The sequence below is a fragment of the Triturus cristatus genome, chromosome 9 (assembly GCF_964204655.1).
Source record: "Triturus cristatus chromosome 9, aTriCri1.1, whole genome shotgun sequence".
NCBI lineage: Eukaryota > Metazoa > Chordata > Amphibia > Caudata > Salamandridae > Triturus > Triturus cristatus.
The window spans coordinates 542,222,370-542,240,548 of NC_140592.1; positions in this window are offsets into that span (position 1 = coordinate 542,222,370).

Sequence of the window (18,179 nt, forward strand, 5' to 3'; positions counted from 1 at the left end):
CTATGAGGCCAGAGTAAGAGTTAAAACAGTAGCTATGAGGCCAGAGTAAGAGTTAAGACAGTAGCTATGAGGCCAGATTAAGAGTTGAGACAGTAGCTATTAGGCCAGAGTAAGAGTTAAGACAGTAGCTATGAGGCCAGAGTAAGAGTCCAAGACCTTAACCATTAGGCCAGAGTAAGAGTTAAGACAGTAGCTATGAGGCCAGAGTAAGAGTTAAGACAGTAGATATGAGGCCAGAGTAAGAGTTAAGACAGTAGCAATTAGGCCAGAGTAGGAGTTAAGACAGTAGCTATGAGGCCAGAGTAAGAGTTAAGACAGTAGCTATGAGGCCAGAGTAAGAGTTAAGACAGTAGCTATGAGGCCAGAGTAAGAGTCCAAGACCTTAACCATTAGGCCAGAGTAAGAGTTAAGACAGTAGCTATGAGGCCAGAGTAAGAGTTAAGACAGTAGCTATGAGGCCAGAGTAATAGTTAAGACAGTAGCTATGAGGCCAGAGTAAGAGTCCAAGACCTTAAAAATTAGGCCAGAGTAGGAGTTAAGACAGTAGCTATGAGGCCAGAGTAAGAGTTAAGATAGTAGCTATTAGGCCAGAGTAAGAGTTAAGACAGTAGCTATTAGGCCAGAGTAAGAGTTAAGACAGTAGCTATGAGGCCAGAGTAAGAGTTAAAACAGTAGCTATGAGGCCAGAGTAAGAGTTAAGACAGTAGCTATTAGGCCAGAGTGAGAGTTAAGACAGTAGCTATTAGGCCAGAGAAAGAGTTAAGACAGTAGCTATGAGGCCAGAGTAAGAGTTAAGACAGTAGCTATGAGGCCAGAGTAAGAGTTAAGACAGTAGCTATGAGGCCAGAGTAAGAGTCCAAGACCTTAACCATTAGGCCAGAGTAAGAGTTAAGACAGTAGCTATGAGGCCAGAGTAAGAGTCCAAGACCTTAACCATTAGGCCAGAGTAAGAGTTAAGACAGTAGCTATGAGGCCAGAGTAAGAGTTAAGACAGTAGCGATGAGGCCAGAGTAAGAGTCCAAGACCTTAACCATTAGGCCAGAGTAAGAGTTAAGACAGTAGCTATGAGGCCAGAGTAAGAGTTAAGACATTAGCTATTAGGCCAAAGTAAGAGTTAAGACAGTAGCTATTAGGCCAGAAGAAGAGTCCAAGACCTTAACCATTAGGCCAGAGTAAGAGTTAAGACAATAGCTATGAGGCCAGAGTAAGGGTTAAGACAGTAGCTATGAGGCCAGAGTAAGAGTTAAGATAGTAGCTATGAAGCCAGAGTAAGAGTTAAGACAGTAGCTATGAGGCCAGAGTAAGAGTCCAAGACCTTAACCATTAGGCCAGAGTAAGAGTTAAGACAGTAGCTATTAGGCCAGAGTAAGAGTTAAGACAGTAGCTATGAGGCCAGAGTAAGAGTCCAAGACCTTAACCATTAGGCCAGAGTAAGAGTTAAGACAGTAGCTATGAGGCCAGAGTAAGAGTTAAGACAGTAGCTATGAGGCCAGAGTAATAGTCCAAGACCTTAACCATTAGGCCAGAGTAAGAGTCCAAGACCTTAACCATTAGGCCAGAGTAAGAGTTAAGACAGTAGCTATGAGGCCAGAGTAAGAGTTAAGACAGTAGCTATGAGGCCAGAGTAAGAGTTAAGACAGTAGCTATGAGGCCAGAGTAAGAGTTAAGACAGTAGCTATTAGGCCAGAGTAAGAGTTAAGACAGTAGCTATGAGGCCAGAGTAAGAGTCCAAGACTTAACCATTAGGCCAGAGTAAGAGTTAAGACAGTAGCTATGAGGCCAGAGTAAGAGTCCAAGACCTTAACCATTAGGCCAGAGTAAGATTTAAGCCAGCAGCTATGAGGTCAGAGTAAGAGTTAAGACAGTAGCTATGAGGCCAGAGTAAGAGTTAAGACAGTAGCTATGAGGCCAGAGTAAGAGTCCAAGACCTTAACCATTAGGCCAGAGTAAGAGTTAAGACAGTAGCTATGAGGCCAGAGTAAGAGTTAAGACAGTAGCTATGAGGCCAGAGTAATAGTTAAGACAGTAGCTATAAGGCCAGAGTAAGAGTCCAAGACCTTAGAAATTAGGCCAGAGTAGGAGTTAAGACAGTAGCTATGAGGCCAGAGTAAGAGTTAAGATAGTAGCTATTAGGCCAGAGTAAGAGTTAAGACAGTAGCTATTAGGCCAGAGTAAGAGTTAAGACAGTAGCTATGAGGCCAGAGTAAGAGTTAAAAAAGTAGCTATGAGGCCAGAGTAAGAGTTAAGACAGTAGCTATTAGGCCAGAGTGAGAGTTAAGACAGTAGCTATTAGGCCAGAGAAAGAGTTCAGACAGTAGCTATGAGGCCAGAGTAAGAGTTAAGACAGTAGCTATGAGGCCAGAGTAAGAGTTAAGACAGTAGCTATGAGGCCAGAGTAAGAGTCCAAGACCTTAACCATTAGGCCAGAGTAAGAGTTAAGACAGTAGCTATGAGGCCAGAGTAAGAGTCCAAGACCTTAACCATTAGGCCAGAGTAAGAGTTAAGACAGTAGCTATGAGGCCAGAGTAAGAGTTAAGACAGTAGCTATGAGGCCAGAGTAAGAGTCCAAGACCTTAACCATTAGGCCAGAGTAAGAGTTAAGACAGTAGCTATGAGGCCAGAGTAAGAGTTAAGACAGTAGCTATGAGGCCATATTAAGAGTTAAGACAGTAGCTATGAGGCCAGAGTAAGAGTCCAAGACCTTAACCATTAGGCCAGAGTAAGAGTTAAAACAATAGCTATGAGGCCAGAGTAAGAGTTAAGACAGTAGCTATTAGGCCAGAGTAAGAGTTAAGACAGTAGCTATGAGGCCAGAGTAAGAGTTAAGACAGTAGCTATTAGGCCAGAGTTAGAGTTAAGACAGTAGCTATCAGGCCAGAGTAAGAGTTAAGACAGTAGCTATGAGGCCAGAGTAAGAGTTAAGACAGTAGCTATGAGGCCAGAGTAAGAGTTTAGACAGTAGCTATTAGGCCAGAGTAAGAGTCAAAGACCTTAACCATTAGGCCATAGTAAGAGTTAAGACAGTAGCTATGAGGCCAGAGTAAGAGTCCAAGACCTTAACCATTAGGCCAGAGTAAGAGTTAAGACAGTAGCTATGAGGCCAGAGTAAGAGTTACGACAGTAGCTATGAGGCCAGAGTAAGAGTTAAGACAGTAGCTATGAGGCCAGAGTAAGAGTCCAAGACCTTAACCATTAGGCCAGAGTAAGAGTTAAGACAGTAGCTATGAGGCCAGAGTAAGAGTCCAAGACCTTAACCATTAGGCCAGAGTAAGAGTTAAGACAGTAGCTATGAGGCCAGAGTAAGAGTTACGACAGTAGCTATGAGGCCAGAGTAAGAGTTAAGACAGTAGCTATGAGGCCAGAGTAAGAGTCCAAGACCTTAACCATTAGGCCAGAGTAAGAGTTAAGACAGTAGCTATGAGGCCAGAGTAAGAGTCCAAGACCTTAACCATTAGGCCAGAGTAAGAGTTAAGACAGTAGCTATGAGGCCAGAGTAAGAGTTAAGACAGTAGCTATGAGGCCAGAGTAAGAGTTAAGACAGTAGCTATGAGGCCAGAGTAAGAGTTAAGACAGTAGCTATTGGGCCAGAGTAAGAGTTAAGACAGTAGCTATGAGGCCAGAGTAAGAGTTAAGACAGTAGCTATGAGGCTAGAGTAAGAGATAAGACAGTAGCTATGAGGCTAGAGTAAGAGTTAAGACAGTAGCTATTAGGCCACAGTAAGAGTCAAAGACCTTAACCATTAGGCCATAGTAAGAGTTAAGACAGTAGCTATGAGGCCAGAGTAAGAGTCCAAGACCTTAACCATTAGGCCAGAGTAAGAGTTAAGACAGTAGCTATGAGGCCAGAGTAAGAGTTAAGACAGTAGCTGTTAGGCCAGAGTAAGAGTCCAAGACCTTAACCATTAGGCCAGAGTAAGAGTTAAGACAGTAGCTCTGAGGCCAGTGTAAGAGTTAAGACAGTAGCTATGAGGCCAGAGTAAGAGTTAAGACAGTAGCTATGAGGCCAGAGTAAGAGTTAAAACAGTAGCTATGAGGCCAGAGTAAGAGTTAAGACAGTAGCTATTAGGCCAGAGTGAGAGTTAAGACAGTAGCTATTAGGCCAGAGAAAGAGTTAAGACAGTAGCTATGAGGCCAGAGTAAGAGTTAAGACAGTAGCTATGAGGCCAGAGTAAGAGTTAAGACAGTAGCTATGAGGCCAGAGTAAGAGTCCAAGACCTTAACCATTAGGCCAGAGTAAGAGTTAAGACAGTAGCTATGAGGCCAGAGTAAGAGTCCAAGACCTTAACCATTAGGCCAGAGTAAGAGTTAAGACAGTAGCTATGAGGCCAGAGTAAGAGTTAAAACAATAGCTATGAGGCCAGAGTAAGAGTTAAGACAGTAGCTATTAGGCCAGAGTAAGAGTTAAGACAGTAGCTATGAGGCCAGAGTAAGAGTTAAGACAGTAGCTATTAGGCCAGAGTAAGAGTTAAGACAGTAGCTATGAGGCCAGAGTAAGAGCCCAAGACCTTAACCATTAGGCCAGAGTAAGAGTTAAGACAGTAGCTATGAGGCCAGAGTAAGAGTTAAGGCAGTAGCTATTAGGCCAGAAGAAGAGTCCAAGGCCTTAACCATTAGGCCAGAGTAAGAGTTAAGACAGTAGCTATGAGGCCAGAGTAAGAGTTAAGACAGTAGCTATGAGGCCAGAGTAAGAGTTAAGACAGTAGCTATGAGGCCAGCGTAAGAGTCCAAGACCTTAACCATTAGGCCAGAGTAAGAGTTAAGACAGTAGCTATTAGGCCAGAGTAATACTTAAGACAGTAGTTATTAGGCCAGAGTAAGAGTTAAGACAGTAGCTATGAGGCCAGAGTAAGAGTTAAGACAGTAGCTATGAGGCCAGAGTAAGAGTTAAGACAGTAGCTATGAGGCCAGAGTAAGAGTTAAGACAGTAGCTATTAGGCCAGAGTAAGAGTTAAGACAGTAGCTATTGGGACAGAGTAAGAGTTAAGACAGTAGCTATGAGGCCAGAGTAAGAGTTAAGACAGTTGCTATGAGGCCAGAGTAAGAGTCCAAGACCTTAACCATTAGGCCAGAGTAAGAGTTAAGACAGTAGCTATGAGGCCAGAGTAAGAGTTAAGACAGTAGCTATGAGGCCAGAGTAAGAGTTAAGACAGTAGCTATGAGGCTAGAGTAAGAGTTAAGACAGTAGCTATGAGGCCAGAGTAAGAGTTAAGACAGTAGCTATGAGGCCAGAGTAAGAGTCCAAGACCTTAACCATTAGGCCAGAGTAAGAGTTAAGACAGTAGCTATGAGGCCAGAGTTAGAGTTAAGACAGTAGCTATGAGGCCAGAGTAAGAGTTAAGACAGTAGCTATGAGGCCAGAGTAAGAGTCCAAGACCTTAACCATTAGGCCAGAGTAAGAGTTAAGACAGTAGCTATGAGGCCAGAGTAAGAGTTAAGACAGTAGCTATGAGGCCAGAGTAAGAGTCCAAGACCTTAACCATTAGGCCAGAGTAAGAGTTAAGAAAGTAGCTATGAGGCCAGATTAAGAGTTAAGACAGTAGCTATTAGACCAGAGTAAGAGTTAAGACAGTAGCTATTAGGCCAGAGTAAGAGTTAAGACAGTAGCTATGAGGCCAGAGTAAGAGTTAAGACAGTAGCTATGAGGCCAGAGTAAGAGTTAAGACAGTAGCTATTAGGCCAGAGTAAGAGTTAAGACAGTAGATATGAGGCCAGAGTAAAAGTTGGGACAGTAGCTATGAGGCCAGAGTAAGAGTCCAAGACCTTAACCATTAGGCCAGAGTAAGAGTTAAGACACTAGCTATGAGGCCAGAGTAAGAGTTAAGACAGTAGCTATGAGGCCAGAGTAAGAGTCCAATACCTTAACCATTAGGCCAGAGTAAGATTTAAGACAGTAGCTATGAGGCCAGAGTAAGAGTTAAGACATTAGCTATTAGGCCAAAGTAAGAGTTAAGACAGTAGCTATTAGGCCAGAAGAAGAGTCCAAGACCTTAACCATTAGGCCAGAGTAAGAGTTAAGACAATAGCTATGAGGCCAGAGTAAGAGTTAAGACAGTAGCTATGAGGCCAGAGTAAGAGTTAAGATAGTAGCTATGAAGCCAGAGTAAGAGTTAAGACAGTAGCTATGAGGCCAGAGTAAGAGTCCAAGACCTTAACCATTAGGCCAGAGTAAGAGTTAAGACAGTAGCTATTAGGCCAGAGTAAGAGTTAAGACAGTAGCTATGAGGCCAGAGTAAGAGTCCAAGACCTTAACTATTAGGCCAGAGTAAGAGTTAAGACAGTAGCTATGAGGCCAGAGTAAGAGTTAAGACAGTAGCTATGAGGCCAGAGTAATAGTCCAAGACCTTAACCATTAGGCCAGAGTAAGAGTCCAAGACCTTAACCATTAGGCCAGAGTAAGAGTCCAAGAACTTAACCATTAGGCCAGAGTAAGAGTTAAGACAGTAGCTATGAGGCCAGAGTAAGAGTTAAAACAGTAGCTATGAGGCCAGAGTAAGAGTTAAGACAGTAGCTATGAGGCCAGATTAAGAGTTGAGACAGTAGCTATTAGGCCAGAGTAAGAGTTAAGACAGTAGCTATGAGGCCAGAGTAAGAGTCCAAGACCTTAACCATTAGGCCAGAGTAAGAGTTAAGACAGTAGCTATGAGGCCAGAGTAAGAGTTAAGACAGTAGATATGAGGCCAGAGTAAGAGTTAAGACAGTAGCAATTAGGCCAGAGTAGGAGTTAAGACAGTAGCTATGAGGCCAGAGTAAGAGTTAAGACAGTAGCTATGAGGCCAGAGTAAGAGTTAAGACAGTAGCTATGAGGCCAGAGTAAGAGTCCAAGACCTTAACCATTAGGCCAGAGTAAGAGTTAAGACAGTAGCTATGAGGCCAGAGTAAGAGTTAAGACAGTAGCTATGAGGCCAGAGTAATAGTTAAGACAGTAGCTATGAGGCCAGAGTAAGAGTCCAAGACCTTAAAAATTAGGCCAGAGTAGGAGTTAAGACAGTAGCTATGAGGCCAGAGTAAGAGTTAAGATAGTAGCTATTAGGCCAGAGTAAGAGTTAAGACAGTAGCTATTAGGCCAGAGTAAGAGTTAAGACAGTAGCTATGAGGCCAGAGTAAGAGTTAAAACAGTAGCTATGAGGCCAGAGTAAGAGTTAAGACAGTAGCTATTAGGCCAGAGTGAGAGTTAAGACAGTAGCTATTAGGCCAGAGAAAGAGTTAAGACAGTAGCTATGAGGCCAGAGTAAGAGTTAAGACAGTAGCTATGAGGCCAGAGTAAGAGTTAAGACAGTAGCTATGAGGCCAGAGTAAGAGTCCAAGACCTTAACCATTAGGCCAGAGTAAGAGTTAAGACAGTAGCTATGAGGCCAGAGTAAGAGTCCAAGACCTTAACCATTAGGCCAGAGTAAGAGTTAAGACAGTAGCTATGAGGCCAGAGTAAGAGTTAAGACAGTAGCGATGAGGCCAGAGTAAGAGTCCAAGACCTTAACCATTAGGCCAGAGTAAGAGTTAAGACAGTAGCTATGAGGCCAGAGTAAGAGTTAAGACATTAGCTATTAGGCCAAAGTAAGAGTTAAGACAGTAGCTATTAGGCCAGAAGAAGAGTCCAAGACCTTAACCATTAGGCCAGAGTAAGAGTTAAGACAATAGCTATGAGGCCAGAGTAAGGGTTAAGACAGTAGCTATGAGGCCAGAGTAAGAGTTAAGATAGTAGCTATGAAGCCAGAGTAAGAGTTAAGACAGTAGCTATGAGGCCAGAGTAAGAGTCCAAGACCTTAACCATTAGGCCAGAGTAAGAGTTAAGACAGTAGCTATTAGGCCAGAGTAAGAGTTAAGACAGTAGCTATGAGGCCAGAGTAAGAGTCCAAGACCTTAACCATTAGGCCAGAGTAAGAGTTAAGACAGTAGCTATGAGGCCAGAGTAAGAGTTAAGACAGTAGCTATGAGGCCAGAGTAATAGTCCAAGACCTTAACCATTAGGCCAGAGTAAGAGTCCAAGACCTTAACCATTAGGCCAGAGTAAGAGTTAAGACAGTAGCTATGAGGCCAGAGTAAGAGTTAAGACAGTAGCTATGAGGCCAGAGTAAGAGTTAAGACAGTAGCTATGAGGCCAGAGTAAGAGTTAAGACAGTAGCTATTAGGCCAGAGTAAGAGTTAAGACAGTAGCTATGAGGCCAGAGTAAGAGTCCAAGACTTAACCATTAGGCCAGAGTAAGAGTTAAGACAGTAGCTATGAGGCCAGAGTAAGAGTCCAAGACCTTAACCATTAGGCCAGAGTAAGATTTAAGCCAGCAGCTATGAGGTCAGAGTAAGAGTTAAGACAGTAGCTATGAGGCCAGAGTAAGAGTTAAGACAGTAGCTATGAGGCCAGAGTAAGAGTCCAAGACCTTAACCATTAGGCCAGAGTAAGAGTTAAGACAGTAGCTATGAGGCCAGAGTAAGAGTTAAGACAGTAGCTATGAGGCCAGAGTAATAGTTAAGACAGTAGCTATAAGGCCAGAGTAAGAGTCCAAGACCTTAGAAATTAGGCCAGAGTAGGAGTTAAGACAGTAGCTATGAGGCCAGAGTAAGAGTTAAGATAGTAGCTATTAGGCCAGAGTAAGAGTTAAGACAGTAGCTATTAGGCCAGAGTAAGAGTTAAGACAGTAGCTATGAGGCCAGAGTAAGAGTTAAAAAAGTAGCTATGAGGCCAGAGTAAGAGTTAAGACAGTAGCTATTAGGCCAGAGTGAGAGTTAAGACAGTAGCTATTAGGCCAGAGAAAGAGTTCAGACAGTAGCTATGAGGCCAGAGTAAGAGTTAAGACAGTAGCTATGAGGCCAGAGTAAGAGTTAAGACAGTAGCTATGAGGCCAGAGTAAGAGTCCAAGACCTTAACCATTAGGCCAGAGTAAGAGTTAAGACAGTAGCTATGAGGCCAGAGTAAGAGTCCAAGACCTTAACCATTAGGCCAGAGTAAGAGTTAAGACAGTAGCTATGAGGCCAGAGTAAGAGTTAAGACAGTAGCTATGAGGCCAGAGTAAGAGTCCAAGACCTTAACCATTAGGCCAGAGTAAGAGTTAAGACAGTAGCTATGAGGCCAGAGTAAGAGTTAAGACAGTAGCTATGAGGCCATATTAAGAGTTAAGACAGTAGCTATGAGGCCAGAGTAAGAGTCCAAGACCTTAACCATTAGGCCAGAGTAAGAGTTAAAACAATAGCTATGAGGCCAGAGTAAGAGTTAAGACAGTAGCTATTAGGCCAGAGTAAGAGTTAAGACAGTAGCTATGAGGCCAGAGTAAGAGTTAAGACAGTAGCTATTAGGCCAGAGTTAGAGTTAAGACAGTAGCTATCAGGCCAGAGTAAGAGTTAAGACAGTAGCTATGAGGCCAGAGTAAGAGTTAAGACAGTAGCTATGAGGCCAGAGTAAGAGTTTAGACAGTAGCTATTAGGCCAGAGTAAGAGTCAAAGACCTTAACCATTAGGCCATAGTAAGAGTTAAGACAGTAGCTATGAGGCCAGAGTAAGAGTCCAAGACCTTAACCATTAGGCCAGAGTAAGAGTTAAGACAGTAGCTATGAGGCCAGAGTAAGAGTTACGACAGTAGCTATGAGGCCAGAGTAAGAGTTAAGACAGTAGCTATGAGGCCAGAGTAAGAGTCCAAGACCTTAACCATTAGGCCAGAGTAAGAGTTAAGACAGTAGCTATGAGGCCAGAGTAAGAGTCCAAGACCTTAACCATTAGGCCAGAGTAAGAGTTAAGACAGTAGCTATGAGGCCAGAGTAAGAGTTACGACAGTAGCTATGAGGCCAGAGTAAGAGTTAAGACAGTAGCTATGAGGCCAGAGTAAGAGTCCAAGACCTTAACCATTAGGCCAGAGTAAGAGTTAAGACAGTAGCTATGAGGCCAGAGTAAGAGTCCAAGACCTTAACCATTAGGCCAGAGTAAGAGTTAAGACAGTAGCTATGAGGCCAGAGTAAGAGTTAAGACAGTAGCTATGAGGCCAGAGTAAGAGTTAAGACAGTAGCTATGAGGCCAGAGTAAGAGTTAAGACAGTAGCTATTGGGCCAGAGTAAGAGTTAAGACAGTAGCTATGAGGCCAGAGTAAGAGTTAAGACAGTAGCTATGAGGCTAGAGTAAGAGATAAGACAGTAGCTATGAGGCTAGAGTAAGAGTTAAGACAGTAGCTATTAGGCCACAGTAAGAGTCAAAGACCTTAACCATTAGGCCATAGTAAGAGTTAAGACAGTAGCTATGAGGCCAGAGTAAGAGTCCAAGACCTTAACCATTAGGCCAGAGTAAGAGTTAAGACAGTAGCTATGAGGCCAGAGTAAGAGTTAAGACAGTAGCTGTTAGGCCAGAGTAAGAGTCCAAGACCTTAACCATTAGGCCAGAGTAAGAGTTAAGACAGTAGCTCTGAGGCCAGTGTAAGAGTTAAGACAGTAGCTATGAGGCCAGAGTAAGAGTTAAGACAGTAGCTATGAGGCCAGAGTAAGAGTTAAAACAGTAGCTATGAGGCCAGAGTAAGAGTTAAGACAGTAGCTATTAGGCCAGAGTGAGAGTTAAGACAGTAGCTATTAGGCCAGAGAAAGAGTTAAGACAGTAGCTATGAGGCCAGAGTAAGAGTTAAGACAGTAGCTATGAGGCCAGAGTAAGAGTTAAGACAGTAGCTATGAGGCCAGAGTAAGAGTCCAAGACCTTAACCATTAGGCCAGAGTAAGAGTTAAGACAGTAGCTATGAGGCCAGAGTAAGAGTCCAAGACCTTAACCATTAGGCCAGAGTAAGAGTTAAGACAGTAGCTATGAGGCCAGAGTAAGAGTTAAGACAGTAGCTATGAGGCCAGAGTAAGAGTTAAGACATTAGCTATTAGGCCAAAGTAAGAGTTAAGACAGTAGCTATTAGGCCAGAAGAAGAGTCCAAGACCTTAACCATTAGGCCAGAGTAAGAGTTAAGACAATAGCTATGAGGCCAGAGTAAGAGTTAAGACAGTAGCTATGAGGCCAGAGTAAGAGTTAAGATAGTAGCTATGAAGCCAGAGTAAGAGTTAAGACAGTAGCTATGAGGCCAGAGTAAGAGTCCAAGACCTTAACCATTAGGCCAGAGTAAGAGTTAAGACAGTAGCTATTAGGCCAGAGTAAGAGTTAAGACAGTAGCTATGAGGCCAGAGTAAGAGTCCAAGACCTTAACCATTAGGCCAGAGTAACAGTTAAGACAGTAGCTATGAGGCCAGAGTAAGAGTTAAGACAGTAGCTATGAGGCCAGAGTAATAGTCCAAGACCTTAACCATTAGGCCAGAGTAAGAGTCCAAGACCTTAACCATTAGGCCAGAGTAAGAGTTAAGACAGTAGCTATGAGGCCAGAGTAAGAGTTAAGACAGTAGCTATGAGGCCAGAGTAAGAGTTAAGACAGTAGCTATGAGGCCAGAGTAAGAGTTAAGACAGTAGCTATTAGGCCAGAGTAAGAGTTAAGGCAGTAGCTATGAGGCCAGAGTAAGAGTCCAAGACCTTAACCATTAGGCCAGAGTAAGAGTTAAGACAGTAGCTATGAGGCCAGAGTAAGAGTCCAATACCTTAACCATTAGGCCAGAGTAAGATTTAAGCCAGTAGCTATGAGGTCAGAGTAAGAGTTAAGACAGTAGCTATGAGGCCAGAGTAAGAGTTAAGACAGTAGCTATGAGGCCAGAGTAAGAGTCCAAGACCTTAACCATTAGGCCAGAGTAAGAGTTAAGACAGTAGCTATGAGGCCAGAGTAAGAGTTAAGACAGTAGCTATGAGGCCAGAGTAATAGTTAAGACAGTAGCTATGAGGCCAGAGTAAGAGTCCAAGACCTTAAAAATTAGGCCAGAGTAGGAGTTAAGACAGTAGCTATGAGGCCAGAGTAAGAGTTAAGATAGTAGCTATTAGGCCAGAGTAAGAGTTAAGACAGTAGCTATTAGGCCAGAGTAAGAGTTAAGACAGTAGCTATGAGGCCAGAGTAAGAGTTAAAACAGTAGCTATGAGGCCAGAGTAAGAGTTAAGACAGTAGCTATTAGGCCAGAGTGAGAGTTAAGACAGTAGCTATTAGGCCAGAGAAAGAGTTCAGACAGTAGCTATGAGGCCAGAGTAAGAGTTAAGACAGTAGCTATGAGGCCAGAGTAAGAGTTAAGACAGTAGCTATGAGGCCAGAGTAAGAGTCCAAGACCTTAACCATTAGGCCAGAGTAAGAGTTAAGACAGTAGCTATGAGGCCAGAGTAAGAGTCCAAGACCTTAACCATTAGGCCAGAGTAAGAGTTAAGACAGTAGCTATGAGGCCAGAGTAAGAGTTAAGACAGTAGCTATGAGGCCAGAGTAAGAGTCCAAGACCTTAACCATTAGGCCAGAGTAAGAGTTAAGACAGTAGCTATGAGGCCAGAGTAAGAGTTAAGACAGTAGCTATGAGGCCAGATTAAGAGTTAAGACAGTAGCTATGAGGCCAGAGTAAGAGTCCAAGACCTTAACCATTAGGCCAGAGTAAGAGTTAAAACAATAGCTATGAGGCCAGAGTAAGAGTTAAGACAGTAGCTATTAGGCCAGAGTAAGAGTTAAGACAGTAGCTATGAGGCCAGAGTAAGAGTTAAGACAGTAGCTATTAGGCCAGAGTAAGAGTTAAGACAGTAGCTATCAGGCCAGAGTAAGAGTTAAGACAGTAGCTATGAGGCCAGAGTAAGAGTTAAGACAGTAGCTATGAGGCCAGAGTAAGAGTTTAGACAGTAGCTATTAGGCCACAGTAAGAGTCCAAGACCTTAACCATTAGGCCATAGTAAGAGTTAAGACAGTAGCTATGAGGCCAGAGTAAGAGTCCAAGACCTTAACCATTAGGCCAGAGTAAGAGTTAAGACAGTAGCTATGAGGCCAGAGTAAGAGTCCAAGACCTTAACCATTAGGCCAGAGTAAGAGTTAAGACAGTAGCTATGAGGCCAGAGTAAGAGTTAAGACAGTAGCTATGAGGCCAGAGTAAGAGTTAAGACAGTAGCTATGAGGCCAGAGTAAGAGTCCAAGACCTTAACCATTAGGCCAGAGTAAGAGTTAAGACAGTAGCTATGAGGCCAGAGTAAGAGTCCAAGACCTTAACCATTAGGCCAGAGTAAGAGTTAAGACAGTAGCTATGAGGCCAGAGTAAGAGTTAAGACAGTAGCTATGAGGCCAGAGTAAGAGTTAAGACAGTAGCTATGAGGCCAGAGTAAGAGTTAAGACAGTAGCTATGAGGCCAGAGTAAGAGTTAAGACAGTAGCTATTGGGCCAGAGTAAGAGTTAAGACAGTAGCTATGAGGCCAGAGTAAGAGTTAAGACAGTAGCTATGAGGCTAGAGTAAGAGATAAGACAGTAGCTATGAGGCCAGAGTAAGAGTCCAAGACCTTAACCATTAGGCCAGAGTAAGAGTTAAGACAGTAGCTATGAGGCCAGAGTAAGAGTTAAGACAGTAGCTGTTAGGCCAGAGTAAGAGTCCAAGACCTTAACCATTAGGCCAGAGTAAGAGTTAAGACAGTAGCTCTGAGGCCAGAGTAAGAGTTAAGACAGTAGCTATGAGGCCAGAGTAAGTGTTAAGACAGTAGCTATGAGGCCAGAGTAAGAGTTAAGACAGTAGCTATTAGGCCACAGTAAGAGTCCAAGACCTTAACCATTAGGCCAGAGTAAGAGTTAAGACAGTAGCTATTAGGCCAGAGTAAGAGTCCAAGACCTTAACCATTAGGCCAGAGTAAGAGGTAAGACAGTAGCTCTGAGGCCAGAGTAAGAGTTAAGACAGTAGCTATGAGGCCAGAGTAAGAGTTAAGACAGTAGCTATGAGGCCAGAGTAAGAGTCCAAGACCTTAACCATTAGGCCAGAGTAAGAGTTAAGACAGTAGCAATGAGGCCAGAGTAAGAGTTAAGACAGTAGCTATGAGGCCAGAGTAAGAGTCCAAGACCTTAACCATTAGGCCAGAGTAAGAGTTAAGACAGTAGCTATGAGGCCATAGTAAGAATTCAGACAGTAGCTATGAGGCCAGAGTAAGAGTTAAGACAGTAGCTATGAGGCCAGAGTAAGAGTTAAGACAGTAGCTATGAGGCCAGAGTAAGAGTTAAGACAGTAGCTATGAGGCCAGAGTAAGAGTTAAGACAGTAGCTATGAGGTCAGAGTAAGAGTTAAGACAGTAGCTATGAGGCCAGAGTAAGAGTCCAAGACCTTAACCATTAGGCCAGAGTAAGAGTTAAGACAGTACCTATGAGGCCAGAGTAAGAGTTAAGACAGTAGCTATGAGGCCAGAGTAAGAGTTAAGACAGTAGCTATGAGGCCAGAGTAAGAGTTAAGACAGTAGCTATGAGGCCAGAGTAAGAGTCCAAGACCTTAACCATTAGGCCAGAGTAAGAGTTAAGACAGTAGCTATTAGGCCAGAGTAAGAGTTAAGACAGTAGCTATGAGGCCAGAGTAAGAGTTAAGGCAGTAGCTATTAGGCCAGAAGAAGAGTCCAAGGCCTTAACCATTAGGCCAGAGTAAGAGTTAAGACAGTAGCTATGAGGCCAGAGTAAGAGTTAAGACAGTAGCTATGAGGCCAGAGTAAGAGTCCAAGACCTTAACCATTAGGCCAGAGTAAGAGTTAGGACAGTAGCTATGAGGCCAGAGTAAGAGTTAAGACAGTAGCTATGAGTCCAGAGTAAGAGTTAAGACAGTAGCTATGAGGCCAGAGTGAGAGTTAAGACAATAGCTATGAGGCCTGAGTAAGAGTTAAGACAGTAGCTATGAGGCCATAGTAAGAGTCCAAGACCTTAACCATTAGGCCAGAGTAAGAGTTAAGACAGTAGCTATGAGGCCAGAGTAAGAGTTAAGACAGTACCTATGAGTCCAGAGTAAGAGTTAAGACAGTAGCTATGAGGCCAGAGTAAGAGTTAAGACAGTAGCTATGAGGCCAGAGTAAGAGTTAAGACAGTAGCTATGAGGCCAGAGTAAGAGTTAAGACAGTAGCTATGAGGCCAGAGTAAGAGTCCAAGACCTTAACCATTAGGCCAGAGTAAGAGTTAAGACAGTAGCTATTAGGCCAGAGTAAGAGTTAAGACAGTAGCTATTAGGCCAGAGTAAGAGATAAGACAGTAGCTATTAGGCCAGATTAAGAGTTAAGACAGTAGCTATGGGGCCAGAGTAAGAGTTAAGACAGTAGCTATGAGGCCAGAGTAAGAGTCCAAGACCTTAACCATTAGGCCAGAGTAAGAGTTAAGACAGTAGCTATGAGGCCAGAGTAGGAGTTAAGACAGTAGCTATGAGGCCAGAGTAAGAGTTAAGACAGTAGCTATCAGGCCAGAGTAAGAGTTAAGACAGTAGCTATGAGGCCAGAGTAAGAGTTAAGACAGTAGCTATGAGGCTAGAGTAAGAGTTAAGACAGTAGCTATGAGGCCAGAGTAAGAGTTTAGACAGTAGCTATTAGGCCACAGTAAGAGTCCAAGACCTTAACCATTAGGCCATAGTAAGAGTTAATACAGTAGCTATGAGGCCAGAGTAAGAGTCCAAGACCTTAACCATTAGGCCAGAGTAAGAGTTTAGACAGTAGCTATTAGGCCAGAGTAAGAGTTAAGACAGTAGCTATGAGGCCAGAGTAAGAGTTAAGACAGTAGCTATGAGGCCAGAGTAAGAGTCCAAGACCTTAACCATTAGGCCAGAGTAAGAGTTAAGACAGTAGCTATGAGGCCAGAGTAAGAGTTAAGACAGTAGCTATGAGGCCAGAGTAAGAGTTAAGACAGTACCTATGAGTCCAGAGTAAGAGTTAAGACAGTAGCTATGAGGCCAGAGTAAGAGTTAAGACAGTAGCTATGAGGCCAGAGTAAGAGTTAAGACAGTAGCTATTAGGCCAGAGTAAGAGTTAAGACAGTAGCTATTAGGCCAGAGTAAGAGTCCAAGACCTTAACCATTAGGCCAGAGTAAGAGTTAAGACAGTAGCTATGAGGCCAAAGTAAGAGTTAAGACAGTAGCTATTAGGCCAGAGTAAGAGTTAAGACAGTAGCTATTAGGCCAGAGAAAGAGTTAAGACAGTAGCTATGAGGCCAGAGTAAGAGTTAAGTCAGTAGCTATGAGGCCAGAGTAAGAGTCCAATACCTTAACCATTAGGCCAGAGTAAGAGTTAAGACAGTAGCTATTAGGCCAGAGTAAGAGTTAAGACAGTAGCTATTAGGCCAGAGTAAGAGTTAAGACAGTAGCTATTAGGCCAGAGTAAGAGTTAAGACAGTAGCTATGAGGCCAGAGTAAGAGTTAAGACAGTAGCTATGAGGCCAGAGTAAGAGTCCAAGACCTTAACCATTAGGCCAGAGTAAGAGTTAAGACAGTAGCTATGAGGCCAGAGTAAGGGTTAAGACAGTAGCTATAAGGCCAGAGTAAGAGTTAAGACAGTAGCTATGAGGCCAGAGTAAGAGTTAAGACAGAAGCTATTAGGCCAGAGTAAGAGTTAAGACAGTAGCTATGAGGCCAGAGTAAGAGTCCAAGACCTTAACCATTAGGCCAGAGTAAGAGTTAAGACAGTAGCTATGAGGCCAGAGTAAGAGTCCAAGACCTTAACCATTAGGCCAGAGTAAGAGTTAAGACAGTAGCTATGAGGCCAGAGTAAGAGATAAGACAGTAGCTATGAGGCCAGAGTAATAGTCCAAGACCTTAACCATTAGGCCAGAGTAAGAGTCCAAGACCTTAACCATTAGGCCAGAGTAAGAGTCCAAGAACTTAACCATTAGGCCAGAGTAAGAGTTAAGACAGTAGCTATGAGGCCAGAGTAAGAGTTAAAACAGTAGCTATGAGGCCAGAGTAAGAGTTAAGACAGTAGCTATGAGGCCAGAGTAAGAGTTGAGACAGTAGCTATTAGGCCAGAGTAAGAGTTAAGACAGTAGCTATGAGGCCAGAGTAAGAGTCCAAGACCTTAACCATTAGGCCAGAGTAAGAGTTAAGACAGTAGCTATGAGGCCAGAGTAAGAGTTAAGACAGTAGATATGAGGCCAGAGTAAGAGTTAAGACAGTAGCAATTAGGCCAGAGTAGGAGTTAAGACAGTAGCTATGAGGCCAGAGTAAGAGTTAAGACAGTAGCTATGAGGCCAGAGTAAGAGTTAAGACAGTAGCTATGAGGCCAGAGTAAGAGTCCAAGACCTTAACCATTAGGCCAGAGTAAGAGTTAAGACAGTAGCTATGAGGCCAGAGTAAGAGTTAAGACAGTAGCTATGAGGCCAGAGTAATAGTTAAGACAGTAGCTATGAGGCCAGAGTAAGAGTCCAAGACCTTAAAAATTAGGCCAGAGTAGGAGTTAAGACAGTAGCTATGAGGCCAGAGTAAGAGTTAAGATAGTAGCTATTAGGCCAGAGTAAGAGTTAAGACAGTAGCTATTAGGCCAGAGTAAGAGTTAAGACAGTAGCTATGAGGCCAGAGAAAGAGTTAAAACAGTAGCTATGAGGCCAGAGTAAGAGTTAAGACAGTAGCTATTAGGCCAGAGTGAGAGTTAAGACAGTAGCTATTAGGCCAGAGAAAGAGTTAAGACAGTAGCTATGAGGCCAGAGTAAGAGTTAAGACAGTAGCTATGAGGCCAGAGTAAGAGTTAAGACAGTAGCTATGAGGCCAGAGTAAGAGTCCAAGACCTTAACCATTAGGCCAGAGTAAGAGTTAAGACAGTAGCTATGAGGCCAGAGTAAGAGTCCAAGACCTTAACCATTAGGCCAGAGTAAGAGTTAAGACAGTAGCTATGAGGCCGGAGTAAGAGTTAAGACAGTAGCTATGAGGCCAGAGTAAGAGTCCAAGACCTTAACCATTAGGCCAGAGTAAGAGTTAAGACAGTAGCTATGAGGCCAGAGTAAGAGTTAAGACATTAGCTATTAGGCCAAAGTAAGAGTTAAGACAGTAGCTATTAGGCCAGAAGAAGAGTCCAAGACCTTAACCATTAGGCCAGAGTAAGAGTTAAGACAATAGCTATGAGGCCAGAGTAAGAGTTAAGACAGTAGCTATGAGGCCAGAGTAAGAGTTAAGATAGTAGCTATGAAGCCAGAGTAAGAGTTAAGACAGTAGCTATGAGGCCAGAGTAAGAGTCCAAGACCTTAACCATTAGGCCAGAGTAAGAGTTAAGACAGTAGCTATTAGGCCAGAGTAAGAGTTAAGACAGTAGCTATGAGGCCAGAGTAAGAGTCCAAGACCTTAACCATTAGGCCAGAGTAAGAGTTAAGACAGTAGCTATGAGGCCAGAGTAAGAGTTAAGACAGTAGCTATGAG